We start from the raw sequence: 17,168 nt of genomic DNA, 5'->3' as shown, positions 1-17,168 counted from the left end.
TAGCACTAGGCAATTCTCCAGGTGTAGGATTGGGCATATTAGAAGAGACCTCTCAAGTTGTCTAGAGAGAGCTGACAGTCAATTTCTTGTTTACAACTTTGGCATAAATCTGCTATATAATATAATACAGTGCAAAATCTTAGGGTTTGCAGACATATAAAATAAGGACTATTTGGTTTTGTTGATGAGTAGTATTCTGCTGGTGAGGTATAAGAATCAGGTGACCATGCTAATTATGTTTCATCACATAGCTGTCTTTGAACCATGAAGTGGTGCTGTTGCAGCAACAGCCATAAACAGGAAGAGAAGGAATTATTTCAGATGAACTTCGTTGTTTGCTTTTGTGGTAAATGTTGCAGACTCCAGGAGCCAGACACTTGCTTTTCATGCCTGGCATCAAATGACTTCACTGTCTTTGTCTTCTTGTTCAGCCTGAATGCAAAACACAGGCAGAGGTCACAGGGCTGGGTTGTTTTGCAAACTGTGTCGTAAAGATGATGCCCATTTGATGCAGCTGATTAGATTTCTCATTGCCATTCTGAGATTAGAGTTTATGTAAAGCAAGACATCTGTAAGTGTATGTATGCCTGAGGAGTGCAACTGAAGTGAGGAATAGAACAGAAAATATTGGATCTCAGCATCAGAGGAGTTTGCCAATAGTCTTTCTAGCTTATACTTAACATTAGCCCAATAGATTCTTGTCCATGGCCATAGCCTTGAAATGCTATAGCAATGAAGATAACCATATAATTTGCATATTCAATTGGAGGTTAATATATGGCCAACTATAGTATGTCGTACCAAATACAGGGACAGCTGTAGTTTGTCAGATCGGTGGTCTGACAACCTAGCCCAGGCTCCAGTTTCAAGATGGGGTCTAAAGCAGATGGCTAGGGGAAAATACAAGGTGCTGGAGACTGTAAGTTGTGGCCATAGGGTGGTCTTTTCCAGGATACTCTCCAACCCTCTAACAGTTTTCAGCTCAAGAACTTCCTCAGTCAAAAGTTGTGTTCTGTGTACATAGTAAATTGGTATGGAATTCTTTTCCATTAACTGTTTTCGCTTCCCCAGCGCCCATTAGCATTGTCAGTATTCTGTGGCAGGGGCACAGAAAGGAGTCAATAGGATTTGCAGCTGTTTCAGGAAGAATAATGTGTGCAGCAGAAGAGAGCCTACTTGCTTCGAAGTAATTTGCAAATGGGGAATCTCCTCTTATGGAAATATTTCACAAAATTTGGGTCTATATTTAGGTCAGTTTGCTTTTTGTGTGAGACTGCTTGAGTTCCTCTTAGAAAATGCAGCTGTCTGACTGGAGAGTTCCATGTGGTGACAAGAGTAAGAGTGTAATCTGTAATCTGCTCTGCTGATGATTTATTTCTGGATGCTGCTTAACTATTGGTTTTCACATGCAAAGCTTGAACTGCTGTATCAAAGTTCATCTCTCTCCAATACCCAGATCCATTGAAGCATTCAAACCAGCCTTCCTGAAGACATCACCAACAGATGTGCTGTGCTCCTGAACTTGGCTTGCTAAACCTTGAACTTGTTTACCTTCGGGTCACAGTGAAAGACCTGCTTGAGTTGCTGCTGGGTTTTGCCTATTGAGAAGGGTATCAGTTTTATGAGGAGTTTGAGAGTTTGTGGTGGTATGAATGATGCTTTTAACTTCTAGTTTTATGTCTGGCAAATACTGGTGTTCCATGTGCTTGCTTGTGGCAAAACAGCTCACAGCTGCCTCATGGAAGTCTATTAAACAGTATAATTTATAATGTTTCTGGTGCAAAATTTAATGACAAGTATATGTGATGATCTGTAAAAATTTTTGGCCACAGTAGTTTGAGAGTTGTTGGTTTATGCTATAACTTATTAAATGTGCTGACAGCTTGTAACTGGCATATGCATTTCAAACAAATGAAGCCATTGAAATGAAAACAGATCATATTCAGTTCTTATATTTAACGATAGCACCCCAGCCATCATTGCATGAGAAGTGAGCTGGGACAGAAAAGTGCTATTTTTCAGAAGGTTAATGGTGTACATCACACATTTTTATAAAGCAGCCAGATAGGATGGCAGTGCATGTCCATAGGAGTTCCTGATTAGACAGGTAACATGAGAGCAGTTAAGGGCTTTATGTGTGAGTAAGTTATTATTATATCTCACACTATTATGTGTGAGAGAACCTGGGCTGGAAACTGGGTTGGCAAAATGCAGAATTTGCCTAGAAGGGTTACTTTGTCCACAGGTCTGGATTAATGCATGTTCTATGAGACACTAAAATAAAACAGGCTACATCTGTATTGACAGCTCAGATGAGATTTTAATTGGATTAGAAAGATTCAGTCTGTAAATGCACCAGTGTAAATCAGCGACCTGGAAGTGCCTGAGAGAGCTCTGTGCTGTGTGCTAGCTCCCTGCTGCTTATCCTTTAAGGTCTAGTCTGGGTGCACTTGTACTATATAAAAACCAGATTTGAGTGTAAAGCCTTTTGACCCAAATCCCCGAGTGAAATGATGACACCACCATCATCTGAGATCTGTAGTGAGAAGAGCATTTGTGTTAGCTCCTTGAAGCAGGCCCAGGGGCTATAGCCTCATCTTACCATCTGCTCTGCAAAGGGTATAATGAAACATTGGTGTGGTTGAATGACTTTTTAAAAGCCTTGTTTTTTCCCTTGTTGCAGTTAAAATGTGGGGCATTTTCCCGTGTAAGAGTTAATGACAAGAAAACTAAGCATAGCTGTGCTGGAGAAGTCTCCCTTGTGACAAATTTTCCAATCCAGTAAATATTCAGTATGTTTCTACCTTGCTTTCTGAGGAAAACTGGCATTTTGAGGACCAGGAGCATGTCCTCTTCTCCTGTCCTTGTCCTTAAACTAGTATCAGGAAAAGCGAATTTTGAGATGTCCATTTTTCAAGGGGAAGAAATTAGGAACATGTCAGGATTCTTTATTTGTGATGGGCTTGATGCCTAGGTTTTAACTTTTCTATTTTCCTGATTCTGTACTGCTTAGAGTGTAACTCTGAGGTTTCTTGTAGCTTGATAATTTCTGCTCACTTGTGCTAGGTAGACATTACAAAGCCTCTCTGGGCCTGTTCTCCAAGGTCACCCAGACCATTCTAGGCCCAAAAAGTATAATCCAAAGAGCTTCTAAGGGGGCCAGCGGAGGGGAAATTACATCATTGAACTGAAGCTTTAATTGGAGAGTTAACCCTGATATGCTAATGGACCACACCTATAAAGGTGTAAAGAACTCGTGACCTGTCGTCCATCTTGGGGTCCATTTTGGCAACAGCCTCTGGCTCCCAGGGTGTACCTTTGAAGGCCTTTCAAATAAATACCTATTTTATTCTTTTACTCCTGTGCAGTCTCTGTGTCTAGGAGGCCTCATGAGGCATCAGGCTCACATGACCCATTCCAGGCTTTCAAACTTGCTTGTGTAGTCTCCAGACTGAGGCAGATACGTGCGAGCTGCTCCGTTTGGGAGATACACCCAGACCATCCAACTGTGTAATGGCAGCTGCCTGACTGGACTCTGACCAAGGCAGTGACTGTGAGATGATAAGCTGATGCTGATTTCAGCTGAAATGCCTGCTCTTCTTGCCACTCAACCAGAAAAACAATTCTAGGATGGATCCTTGGCTTTTGTGTTACTTGAAGCTGGATGCTGTGTTTATGCCTTGTCTGATCAATTAGAAAATTTAAACAGAAAGAGTTACTGCTGATAGGTCCCAAATTCTATCTTGTTTTATTCCATTGGGAACATGTGCAGGGAATAGGTCTGAATGAAGACTGTGGCCTATAGTGATTTGGAATGATTTGGTTTGGGCTAAGACAGGAGATGATGTACCAGCTCTCAGGACATCTGCTGGCAGTGACTGCCTTGGGATTAGTGCGGTGGTAGCAGTACAGGTAAGTCCTTATCAAAGTCTAGATACACAAAATACAAAGAGAATAAAAATATTTGTGGCCACAAGTTTTGCCCCTCAAAGGCCGCTTTTGTGAAAGAGGACAGAACAGCTGGCGTTAGCATCTCCCCTTCAACGAACAGGCAGAGGGAGAAGCTCTAGGAAGCAGCGTGTGTGGGCTGGTCCTGTACCTCAAAAATTGTAAAACTGGCTGATGTGACCATCATCACTTCTGCTTCCATTCTGCCACGTGCAGCACTGTAAAGTGCTGCTGCAGATGGTGGTCTGTTGGCAGGCTCCAAAATGGTTTTGTGCCTGCTGGCAAAAATATCTATGGTAGGAAAATACGTTTTTCCTTGTACAGATTTATTGACTGATCAGGAACTACAGAAGAATCTGGAAGAACTATTGTAAGGCAAAGGGAAATAACTTTTTCATGGAACAGTTTTTCTATGTCCTTGTTCATATTTGTTAGGAGCAGTGTATTCTTGTCACAGTGGATTCTGATGCTTTCTGCTCATTTTTAGAATCCTGGACTCTTCTTGATGATTAAAGATGGTGCACTGCTTGACACTAAAGATTTTGCCATCTAGATCTCTTATACCAGCAACCTGATCCCAGATTGGAACTCAGATCATACCAAGAAGGGCGACTTAAATGCTGGCAATTCAGAAAAAAACAGAAAAACATAGAGAATGCTAGCACAGAGGAAAGAGCAGTGTAAAGCACTTGTGCTTTTGTTGTTTTTCTTTTTATTTTGTTAGTGACTGTGAGATGGTCATGGTATTTGAGAAGGTGGAGTGCAAGATTCTGTATTTTAAGATGCAAGGTCCTTGGGGGAGAAATGGAGTTGTCTTTTGAATTTATGTTTTCAAAGTTGATTGTGTCATTATATCCTCCAAACTTGAATGGGTTACCTTCAGCACGTTAGATTCTTATACTGGGGAAGATGTGAAAAATGCTTACTGTTATACTTTTGTGGTCTTATCTGCCCTTGAAGCATTCTCACATTTAGCTCAGGTGGGATATTGACCGGAATTCCCTGTCATAGTTTGTTTCTCTTACGTTGCATTTGAACCCATTTAATTTTTAGTTTGGGTTTTTTTTCCTTTTTTTTTTTTTAGTTTTTTTCTCTGAGTCCCTAAGGAAGGGGTTTTGTTGACTTTATGGGTTCACAAAATCTTTTTGTCCATATTCCTATTTACCATCTTCACAGGCTTTTCCAGAAAAAAACTTAATAGGTACTTTTGGCATAAAATCTAAAGGTCAGGTTGCTGCTCAGGTGAAGCAGCATACACTCTTCTCTCTCTAGATCTAGCATTCTGATCCTGTTGCAAACCCCCAGATTTTGTGGAGAAGATGCATATGGAACTGCTGTGTATTCCTAAACAATAAGACCACTGGAAATCAAGCCCATATTTTCCCCGTAATATTGCCTGTGCAATTAAATGAAGATGGAAGCGAGTGCTGAACAAAGGTTTCTGTCCTTCCCTCAGCCCATGCTGGGAACCATGACTGAAACTGTAACCATGGTTTCTGGCATCAGAGTTGGCTCACTTTCTGAGTTAAAGATGAACGAGCTCAGGAATCTAGCTGGAAAGAATGGCAGTGGTGTTAGTAAAGAGAAGAGAGAAAATAAGAGTAATGTTAATTCCTTCTCCTTCAATCTCCTTGAATAAGAGCTGTACAGAGGAACTCCCATGAAGATGAAAAATATGAGGTGGAGATGTGGCAGGAGAGTCCAAGCAGCAGAGGCAGCAACTCTGTATCCTCTGAACAGTCTGATGGCTTCTGTAACCATGACTAGAACTTTTCAATGCTTTGGGTCACCTGAGGAAGGAGGATATCTACAGCAAGATACCTGTTGCTTTACTGTACCTTTTGTTCTTGCCTTTTTACTTTGTCCTCTCCACCACATGGGTCTCTGTTGGTTTTTCTGCACTTTCTACTAATCCCTTCCTAAGTAAATCAGTGTCTTGGTCTTGCCCTGAAATAGAGCTGTGGAAGTAGTGCAATGTTTGCTGCTGTTCTGTATATTACTCTGCTCTCTTGGTTTCTCAACATACCAGGCTAGTATTTGTGAGCACTTTAGTGCCAGAATGCTGAAAGGAGTAGCTAGTGTTCTCTGCGTACATGAGCCATCCACATGACTGGGATCTATGCTTGGGCTCTCAGCACAGAGGCAAAGGAACAGTGGGGTCACCATAGACATATTTCTATTAGCATTGGATGACATCACCAGTAGCATAAAGTTTGGGAAAATTCTGCTCTTTGCTTACTCTCTGAAATCTCTCTACATCTGTTCCTTCTCTACCTTAAAAGAGAGTAAAATTCTGTGATTATTGTCTCGTTTCCCAGAGGAGAGAAAGTTGATGTGAAAAGGAAGGAAAAGAGTTTTATGTTGAAAGAGTAAAGCATGGAAATATCTGGGAATTTGTTTATTTATTTCATCAAAGGAAGCAAAACAATTTCTGAGCAAGGCATCAGTTTGGCACACGCTGGATAACATACCTTCGACAGCCACGGGGAGATGAGGTCCAAACCTAAATAACTGCAGTAGTGGTTTCCACTGCAAACAGCTGACTTAGAAGTAGCAACTTCCCTTCATGCCTCGTTCTCCCTTGCAGACCATTTAGTGTAATGGATACAACATAAACCTCAGATGAAAACTAGGCTTCACCACATTGAATAAGTACTCCCATATATCACCCGTCCCACTCAAGCTTGCCAAGTCCTAGCTGTGGCAGTGTTCGTGAGGCCCCTTTTTTGGCTCTTCAACCTGCAAGAGTATTTATGTGGTAAAAAGTACAAGAAATGCTTCCATTGTGATCTTTCACGTGAATATAGACAAAATATGTCAATGTGTGTAGGAGCATTAGCTGACAGCATCAGCTGTGTTTCTCGGTTTTTGCTGATGAGCTGGAAGAACAAAGTTCCCCATTTCTCCTCCAGCTCTCTTGTAATATTTTTTGGGAAGCAGAGATGCACAGTTGCCTATTCTGTCTCTGGGCTCTCTGTATGGAGCAACACCTTTCCAGAAAAGTATCCTCTATGTCTGAAGCTTATTTAAGTCTTATTTTCTCATTGAAAGATTGTGACTTAGAAAGACATGCATGTTAGGTCCTTGCTTCAGCCCCCAAACATGTGTCGTGTATTGATAACTGTATTTACTCTCATTTAAATTCAGGCATGTTACCAAGATCTGAGTGTTCAGGTTCTTAGTTAGTCTTATTATTAGTCTTTTGAGTCATTCTATCCCAATGCTGGGTTCATTTGAATACAGGGATTTACTTTCTGTGTCCCTTGCCCTGCATGTAAATCATAGGTTCAGACTATGCCTCTGACAGGCCTGCAGCTTTGAGTTGTTGCTCAATGCAAATTTCTATGCAACTACGATTTAAAAGTCCCTCTATTCTGTTTTGCCCATAGGAGGAAGTTATTTAATTGTGTGCCCATCCCTCATCCCTTCTGTGCTTCTCTATAGTTAATTAATCTACCTAATCTGTCAGGAAGTGTAATGCCAAACGCACTCGACAGCTGCAATCCCCACCCCAGTTATTACTTCCTTTCTTGCACTTAATGAGGATGCACCAGTGGAGGTTGTAAGAAAATGCTGCTGATGAGACCAAGGCAGAATTTTCCTGACAAGAGGCTCATATCCAGAAAGAAGCCTTGGCATCACCCTCTGAGTAGAAGATGCTGTATCTGAAAACAGAGAAAAAGCAAAGCTTTGAGGCAGCAAATCACTTTCTTCACTGATGGCGTCCAGGCCACAAAAACTTTCCTTTCTCTTGGGTTAGTTTATAGTTGTCAGATGAATATTTTTCATGCACTCAGATGCACTTGTCTTCTGTTATAATAATGGCAGAAGAACTGGGTGGTTTAAGATTTCTCAAGCAAAGGGTGCTGGGGCTTGGGAGGTAAAAGCTCTTCATGGTATCAAAATCTGTCTAGTTAGGGACAGAGTTCCTTTATGTCCAGCATAGTCCAAGATTGTAAATACTCAGGATACCTCTTTTCTTTTTTAATTTTCCACACAGGAAAATTACATTTCCATACCTTTCTTATTTTTCTTCCTGCTCGACAGAGAGGCTTTTTCATAGTGTTGGGTCTGCTTTACATGTGTCCCATATGCAATATATGTGCACAAGTCCCTGATTTTAATGCACATACCACTACAAGAAGCTTTCTGTAGTTATTTGAGTCCAAATCCATAAGAAGTATTGTATTTTAGGCTTTGTAGCAGAGACAGCTTCCCCTTTCAGGTATTCACCTACATATTGATTCCTATGATAGGGACAGGCTTATGGCACTGAGTGCAGCACCAGCACTTTCTCACTTTAGGCTCCCTTCCAGTAGGTGCAGCTGGTTGGCAGCTCCCAGCTCCCTGACCATCTGTGTAAGAAGCAGCAGTCACTATGCTGCAAATGTGTGAGACACAGATGCTGTGAGAGGAGCATGAGATGGGAGCCAGGTCTCACACTCCATGTCTGAAATCAGTAGGGTTGTGTAAACAAATGTAAATCCAGACCTTGTCTTACGTGCGAGATTTTGGGTGTGAAGAAGCTGGGGGTGTTACCAAAGTAGCTGTGTAGTTTTAAGGATTTTGTACAGGCATACATTGTGTTTTAGATGTTGCTGCTTTACTATGGACAGATGTACCCAATGTAAACCAGTTCAGTTTCACTGAAGACAGTAGCAGAGTTACATCGTTCTCCATTGACTCCATTGTGGCCTGTGTGGTATTTTCTGCATCTGTGGTGGTTGTTGACTTCTGAATATCCCAAGGAGAGCATACTGACTGCCTTTCTGGAAAGTGGGAAGGGTCGTGGTCATGGTTGGAATACTTGAAGGGAATGTTTGAGTGTGCTCTGAGAATGATTTGCTTAACAATAGACATGAAACACCTGAGAAAGATCTCACAGGACTACATATTTTTAACAGGGTAATGCTATTGTTCCATGGGAACATGCAGGGAAATGCATGTACTGCATCCAGGGCAAAAGAGGAGAAGTACTGGATTTTGGGAGCACAACAGATACGTAGCTTGGGATGCAGGAGGGGAAAGAACAGATCTACCACTAGAGGATGGATGTGCTAAGTTGTCAATCTTATTTCTTTCCTCTATTGAATGCTTGGGAGCTGTCATGATATTCTAACTGTGAAATCATGGATAAGGCTTGATGTTCAGAAATCTTGTGTCCACGCGTTTCTAACACCTGCATCACCTGATTTGATAATACTGTCATGTTTTGGCATATCTGCAAGTGTTAAGCAGCGTAACATAAAAAGAAAAAAATAACATAAAGCTCTACTCTGGCCTATTTCCTTAGTATGGCATAATTAATATTTGAATGCTTTTGTGTTCCACTGTGGCTATAACAAAGAGTCAGCAACTTTCTGGTGAGCCTGAGGGCTGCTGAAGTGATAAAACACAGATGATATTGATAGCAGGAGTCATACTAGCTAGCTGGAAGGATCAAATTAACTTATCTTTATTTCAGCTTTCTGGAGCTTTTCCAGCTATGCTTGGATGGATATAGAATAGACAATTTTCTACCCTTTTCCTAGAATTGAACCACCATTCTCATATATTTCCTGCCACTTTGCCTGCTGACTTAGAGTGGGCTCTCTTCATTAGAAATAGCATAAACAGCAGCATTACAGGGATGTCCTATTGCCTCAACATTTTGGAATGGCTTCTCTGAGTATGATTCCTGCCCTTCTGTGGTTTCTATCCTTTAATTCTCTTTATTAGTGTTTTATGATTTTCAGAGTTGTATTTGATGGCTTAGAAATCTATTATTAAGACCTCATCCCTCACCTTCTGGAGAGAATATTTGAATCTAAATTTGGTCTGCTAAGGAAAGGTGAGAGATTGTTATAAATCAGATAAGAAAGGTAATATGGGATGAGAAGGTGCCACCTGGAAATGCATCTGTGAGAAATGACAAGAGGAAAGTACTATGTGTTGCAAGGACCATGTTGGCCAGATTGCAACTGGACAGGAGATTGTGATAAGGAGGAACAGTGTCTTCCAAAGTGTTGAAGAAAAAGACACAACAAATGAAGTAACTGTGGTGCTGAAGGGAGAGTGAAGACCGATTGCAAAGATGGAGGTGATACGGGATGAATGCTAGGCCAAGATAATCTTTTGACTGTGTTTTTAAAGTGAATGAACATGCACGGTGAAGAAGGGAGGTTGACTGACAGATGTCTATTTCTTATGCAGCTCATAGAGGAAGGGCTGGATCTGAGATGTTGTAGGAGGTCTGTTTTGATACTTAGGCTGATGTCAGCAAGAAAGGGGAAGCCAGATCCAATATATAAAATTGCAGTAATTTATAGTAATTCCTCACCTGAAGCTGGGGAAGCAGTGAAATTTTGCAGTGAAATTTTCCAGTGAAGGAAAAAGGTTGAGAAACAGGATGGGATGTGTCTTGCTGGATAGTAGTTATCCTTAGGGAGGTAGACTGTAGCTGGGGTTTAAGAGGAACTGTTAACAAAATAAGATAATTCAATGGAGAAGAAGATAACAATCATGAAGTATCATCTGTTTAATATGTTGACTAAGATTAGTTTCTGTCGTTGCTCACCTAGTAACAGTTTATATCAGATATAATCATTGCTCAGGTAGTGTATCATACAGCCTGAAGGAGAGTAGGGGAAAAGGGTTTGTAATTATGTCATGTCTCTGTGGATAGGTGGATTCTATCTTCAAACAGTACTCAAGGTTGTTTATTGTTCAGGGGGCTCTCTCAGTGTTGGAAGGAAATGACCTCTTCTTGTCATTTGCCTGGTGTGCAAGACTTCAAAGTGGGGAGCACAAGGTGCTACAGGTGAGGTGGATGGAGTAGCACCTTTTTAGGGTACAAGGTTTTCAGCTCAGCAGTTTCCTGGCACCTTCCTCCACACTAGGTAAGGGGAAGCTTTTGGTGTCACTAAATAAAGGAGAGGTCCTTCTGTTCATCCTTCAGCACCAAGTGGGAGCAGCACATGGAAAGCAAGTGTCAGAAGGTGCTTTTTCTGTCACTCATCACACCGGACTGCCTCCACAGCTGCTCTGGTTTGTGTTTTTTACTCTGAGGAAGTACAGACAGATGCCTTCCACCTGGCACTGAAACAGCATTAACCCCGAGCTTTTAACATTAGGTACCTTGTTGTCTCTAAGCTTGATGGGAGGAAAACCTTTCAAGAACATTGTATTTTCCTAGCTACCCCTGCAAGTTTACACTACTAAATTCATGGATTTGTGAGTTTGTTCCCTTGTGTGACACAGGGAATAGTAATGCTTCTTAAGCCAGTTTTGATACAGCATTGTAGCCAGATTGAAAAGGTGCTGAAAAGATGAAGCACATGTACATTATAGGCAGTACAGGAGTCTTCCAGTGGCAAATGTATTGTATTTGAAGAACTTGGGAGCAAATCTCTATCACTGCCTCCTGTCATAGACATTGCTCTGCTCTTATCTACTTGTTCTTTTTTTAGGGACAATCTGATGCAAGACTCTACTGCCTTCCTGTAGACGCAGTGGTGTATGCAAAGAGGCCCTAGTCAACCTTTGTATATTCTATGCACTTTTACATTAAAAACACTTAAGGGCGTCTTTTAATTTTGCAGTTTCCCATCATTTGTAGGCCACATAAAGGGCAAGACTGCCCACACTAACAGCCTTTGGAAAAGGTTAGCAGCATGCACAACAGTGTTATGCGATGGTTTACTAGGTGGAGGCTTGAAGAATAACTTCTCCAAAGGAAATTACAAGGGGAAAGCAGATTGCAGTTTCTCAGTTTGGAAGGTGTCCAGGGAGATCCCTGAGTCATGGAAAATCCATTGGGATTGCTTTAGTGGCTGTGTTTCAGCATTGCGTCTTGAATAGAGAGGAACAGCTGCACGAGTTTGTTGGTTGGTGTGAAGTTGTTGGCTTATACATTAATGATGTGGGAGAACTTTGGGATTACAAATGCTTAACTAGATAGTAAATGCAATTATGATTTGTTGTTAGTAGACAATGCAAGGCACATGCTCATTCTTCTCTTATTCTTTTTGCTGTATCTTGTGAACATTTCTGATTATTTCTTTAGTTAGAAACATTGAGAGAAAAACATCTTAGCTGGTGTTTTCTTAAGCCCAGTGATGTCAGTGCAGTAGTTTCTGTTCTGATTATCAGAATACTTGAGCAATGAGACAGGACAGGGTGTGAGTGAATAACCAAATATAATGTCATGCCTTCAATTCACTGTTTGACATGGAAATACTCTGTTTATGTGAGGGAAGAGAATTGTGGAATTTTCCTCCACTTCGACCCTGAGGAGATAACAGAAGCCTCATATGTGGATGATATTCTAGCTGGTCTGGACTGATTAGTAGTAAATACAGATAATCTATTTATTGAAGTAGAAGTTAACAAATAGTGAAAAGGAGACTGATAAACTTCTCAGTCTATTTTGTGTCTGAAATCTGTGCTGCAGATTGTAGAGTGAGTCACTGTTAGAAGTGGTTAAGCTGAGAGGTTTAGTCTTTTACAATTTAAAAGAGGTTATTTAATTAATATTTTCCACTGGTGTAAGTCCACTCAATTTAATGGAGTTAGGGGCATTCTGATTTCTGGTTTGCACTACCAAATTTGGAATAATAACTCAGAGAGCAAGTGAAGAACTAAAGCTAGCTTCTGGTTTTGCTTTTATCTGTGTAAACCTGAACTTCTGCCAAAAATGATGTTGATTTACTGGAGTTCCTTTGAGTTTACCCTGCATATAAGCTTGAGCATGTGTTTCTAAGCTGCACAACCAAAGCTCAACAAGATGTTAATTTTGCTCATTAAATTCTTAACCAACCTCACAGTTCCTCCTGCCCTTTTACGTAATATTTTATCAGAGATTTAAAGGTCAGCCAAGCTCTGACTTACCCTTGTTTTCCTCTATAGGGGCATATGGCAAATAGGATGCACACAAGAGGATAAAGCTGGGAGGGAGGAGTAGGTGGCACTGGCGCCCCTGGAAATTCAGCCTGCCTTTGGCACAGCAGCATCAATCCCCAGCCCACATTTTGAAGGTTGAGCCAGCAGGACTGTGTTTGGGCAGGAAGTGATCAAAGAGGTGTGTGCCTGTGTGCTTTGGCACAGTCCAAACTGTGAATTGCTCCAGCCTAGGAACCTCCTCTGAACTCATTAGTATTAAAACAGAACAGAGAGGACTTTGTAGGGAAGGAGAGGGTTGGGAAGCCGGAAAAGTAGCAGTTTAGACGGCAGTTTCCTAATAACCTTTCCCACAACTACCTTCCCATACGGGGTCTCAGCTAGAGGACCTTGGCATGAAAAACAAACCCTGGCACAGGGAGGGGGAAGGGAGGGAGGAAATGAGGGGAGGGGAAGGAAAGGAAATAAGGGTTGGAAAATGGGCACTGTGCTGAAACAGCAGATTTTATTTTTATTTAGTGTTATATCTACTGATACTATAGGCTCTGTTTGAGAGAAGTATTTATACCATGTATGTAATCACAATGTGGAGGTAAATTTGTCACTTGTACTAGAGGACTTGTAATCTGTCACAGTGAAAAGATTTATCAAGGAGTGGTATTACAGATGGAGTTCTGTTTGGTGTTTTCATTTAATTGACTGGATGGTGAAATACAGAGCACATCTATTAGGAAATTATCATCAGTGTAATCCAGGAAACTCTGGTATTTCTTATGCCCTGCTGTGTTGTCCCTCCAGCAGGTATCAGAGTGGTTGAAGTCCCCCAGGAGGATCAGGGTTTGCCGCTGCGAGGCTGCTCCTGTCTGGCCGCAGAAGGGCTTCCTGCTCAGGCAGCCCACGAGAGACTCCCCCTATAATGTCACTTGTGCCTGTCCTCCCTTTAATCCTGACCCATAAGCTCCTAGTCAGCTCCTCATCCATCCCCACTGGTAGGAGTGGATGGATTGAGGATCCCCTTCCCCAGCAACTTTAGTTTAAAGCCCTCTTCCCAGGCTTGGCAGCATGATAACTGAAGATGCTCTTCACCTTCTCTGACAGATGGACCCTGTCAGCCCCAGCAGACTAGGTTTCTCAAAATGAATCCCATGATCTGAGTAGCCAAACACATGGCTGTGGCACCAGTCCTGTAGCCATTAGTTGATTTACCAGATTGAACTGGTCTTTAAAATCCCTTCCCTTTGACCACGAGAATTGACAAAAAAGCTACCTGCCCTCCAGAGTCCCTTACCACAGCTTCCAGAGCTCTGTAGTCCTTCTGGATGCTCCTCAGACTGCTCCTGGTCATATCGCTTGTGCCCACATGAAACAACAGCAGTGGATAATAGACCGTATGAGGCTTGGTAGTCTCACAGTGATATCCCCAGTATGAGCCCCCAGTAAGCAGCACATCTCTCTAGAGTGTGTCACTAGGCACATATCCATACTGCGGGTATGTTAAAAGATAAGCTTAAAATAAGGTGGAAAAATTGTATGAAGAAATGATGGCATTCAATGCAGACAGTTAAAACTCCTTTTAATAGCAAGTCTGGTAATTCAGGATGGAAAGCAGCCAGGTACAATTTTTCAGAGAAAAATCTAGGGATTATAGTTGAGCATGAGTGAACATAAGTTATGTAGGTTTTGAAGGTTTTTGTAAGAAAAAAGAGGTCATTGACTATATGGAATATGTGGAGTATATAACCAGAAGTGCAGTCTGGAAGATGCATGAAATAAACTTTGCACTCAGCTTTGGTAAGGTCTCAGCTGGAACAGAGTCCCCACTTTTGAACTGTGCAATTCAAGAAAGATGTACTTTGACCGGGTGGAGGCCAGAAGTCAATTAGAAGAGGAACGAGAGATCCAGAGGACATAGCCTCTAAGAAAGATTGAAAGAGATGGGTTTGTTTAGCCTCAAGAAAGGCGACTGAGGAGGGACATTACAACAGTCTTTAACAGCCTCAAAAACTGTTATCAAGAGGAAGGAAAAAAATCTGCTTACCACATTAGTGGTTGATAGGGCCGGAAGTAATAGGCTTAAATTGCAGCAGCAGGGCTTTAGATTAGACATTAGCCTGACTATTCAGTCTTCATCCCTGTCCCACTCACTGGGCTCATTTAAATTCACTGACATGGACATGCAGCGCACCTTAACAGCAAAAGCAGTGATGATAGACAGCTGTTTTACATTACTGTCCTCATATGCCCCTCTGTATCCATGTAATGTCCCTCTTGCTCTACCTGTATTATAGCCCTGCATATGAGAGTGTGTGTCTGAGTCTGGATCTTTTTCTCTCTCTAAACAGTTGTGTGTGTTGTTGCATGAAGAGGTACTGGTTTTCCTCATTCTTTCTCTTTCTGTTTGGCCCAGCAGATTGTTGCCTCATGCATGTGGTTTGCCTGTGAAGGACAGAAAAATGAACAGCAGATGCTGTTTCAAGTGGCCTGTGAGAGGGGACTGCCACAATAGGCCTTGCTGGTTATGTGTATTTGTGTGCTGTCAAGTCACAGAGAACTTTGAGGAGTAGGAGCGGGACAGCATTTAGCTCTTCTCCAGGGAACAAGGAAGCAATTAACCAATGATTTAGAAGGGAAAAAGAAAGCAGTATAATGAGGGGTGTGTTTGGGGGTGAGAGGGAGGCCTGTTAGTTGACTTTCTGTGTAAAGAATTTCTCCACCAAAAAACAGTGCCCTTGATGGATGAAAGTTTCACGCTGCTGCTAAGCCTTAAGAATGAGTAACTTCTGTGTTGGCAGGGTAGAGGAGAAACACATCTTTCAGTATGTAAACATCAGGTGCTTTCTGTCTTGTACTGTTATGACTGAGAATCAAGAGATTTGGGCCCCTAGTACTGAAGGCTTTTTAAAGCTGCAACTTTTTTGAAAAAGCAAGGAGGAAAAAAGAGTGTAATGGGAATCGCAGCCTTTTGTTTGTCTGCTTCTCTGCTTTACAGTCAGATCCGTGGCGGTAGCTGAAATGTAAACATTGCTTCCTCTGCCAACAGGCTGTGTTAGCAATTCGCGTGTGCGCAGTAGTTTCCTAATGCACAAATGTAGTGATACAACATTGTGGGCATGGGCAGATGTTATGTGATATGCCTTATGTGTGTAGTTCTTGTGTGTGCAAGGTGTGAGTGGCGTACATATCTGCACATACGCATACTATGTGTGTGCAAATACGTGGAAACTCGATGTTTTACTTCGATGCACCTAATTCTTATCATTTGTAAAACTGATCAAAATGTTACATGCTTCTCACAGTGTGGTGCTTCTGTGTGGTTTACAAAGGCTGCTTTTAATTCAAAGGGTTAGGATGAGATGGAAGAATTTGAGGGGAAGGACTGGCTTTTTTTGGGTTTCTTCTTGCTTTTTCTTCATGGGTTATCTGTGGAGTTAGCACATATATCAGGTGCCCAAGGGGGAGCTTTCAACCAGTGTGTTTCACCTGGAGATGTGCTGGCTGTGTGGGTGGTAATGCTGTTGACTGATCAAAGACTTTTGCACTGTTCACTGCTCCAGTTTGTACTGGAGTGTAGGTGGTTTGTACAGTCAAATGAACCTCATTCACAGGTAGTTCGGACAGGCAGTCTTTCAGAATGTCTCATCGACCTCCTCAGCATTGGAAATGAGCATCCTTCCAGCAGGCTACCTCTTACATGTCAGCCTGGAGAGCTGGAATGAACAAAGCAGTGGACAGAAAACTATAGGGGAACAATCCTATACTGTCCCCTGGAGGTAGGCACAGTGATTAAATAGGGAAGGTTTATCTCTTCTATTTGAAGGATTCCTAAGTTCTTTGCAAAGAGACTGAGATCTGAGTAAAGATTATTTTAGTTCATTACTTTATTCATTCACGGCACTTATCTCTGAAACAGCTTTTTGGAGAACTGCCTCTGGACTTATGAGGAGAGCATTTCTGCTACTCCCTTTTTGGTGGGCACAGCTTGATTGTGAGCCACCAGACTAAACTGCTTGTTATTTGCCCATGGAACCTGGCGCAGGCAGCATGAACAGAAATATAAATGTTCCTGGGGCTGTTGTTAATGTGAAAACGTAGCTTTCAGTCATGTGTTAGAAATGTGGCCCTACTCAGTCCATTTTTTAAATTTGTAGAAGTTATGCTGGATAGGATTCTTTATTCCAAAAACTTGTAGTGTGCTGCTGACAACCTTGCCCCAATCTCTTTCCACTGCTTCTCTTTCTTCTAAAGTCCCAGGCATGTCAGTGCATTTTATTCCATGTTTGCTTGAGTTGCATTTCAGTATTGATTAACCCACCATCAACTATCCCCTCGAAGTGATTGCACAT

At 41.8% G+C, this 17,168-nt stretch overlaps 1 protein-coding gene across 5 annotated transcripts in view; it reads left to right on the top strand.

Annotated features, from left to right (window-relative positions):
- The window catches only part of DAAM2 (dishevelled associated activator of morphogenesis 2), a 204,090-nt gene that overhangs the window by 82,476 nt on the left and 104,446 nt on the right, over positions 1–17,168 (top strand). The window lies entirely within an intron of this gene.

The sequence above is a fragment of the Corvus kubaryi genome, unplaced genomic scaffold (genome assembly GCF_017639235.1).
Source record: "Corvus kubaryi isolate FWS band 111438036 unplaced genomic scaffold, C.kubaryi_AGA036_p1.0 37232, whole genome shotgun sequence".
Classification (NCBI taxonomy): Eukaryota; Metazoa; Chordata; class Aves; order Passeriformes; family Corvidae; genus Corvus; species Corvus kubaryi.
Note: the sequence above shows the minus strand (reverse complement) of the source record. Positions and strands in the feature narration are given on the sequence as shown.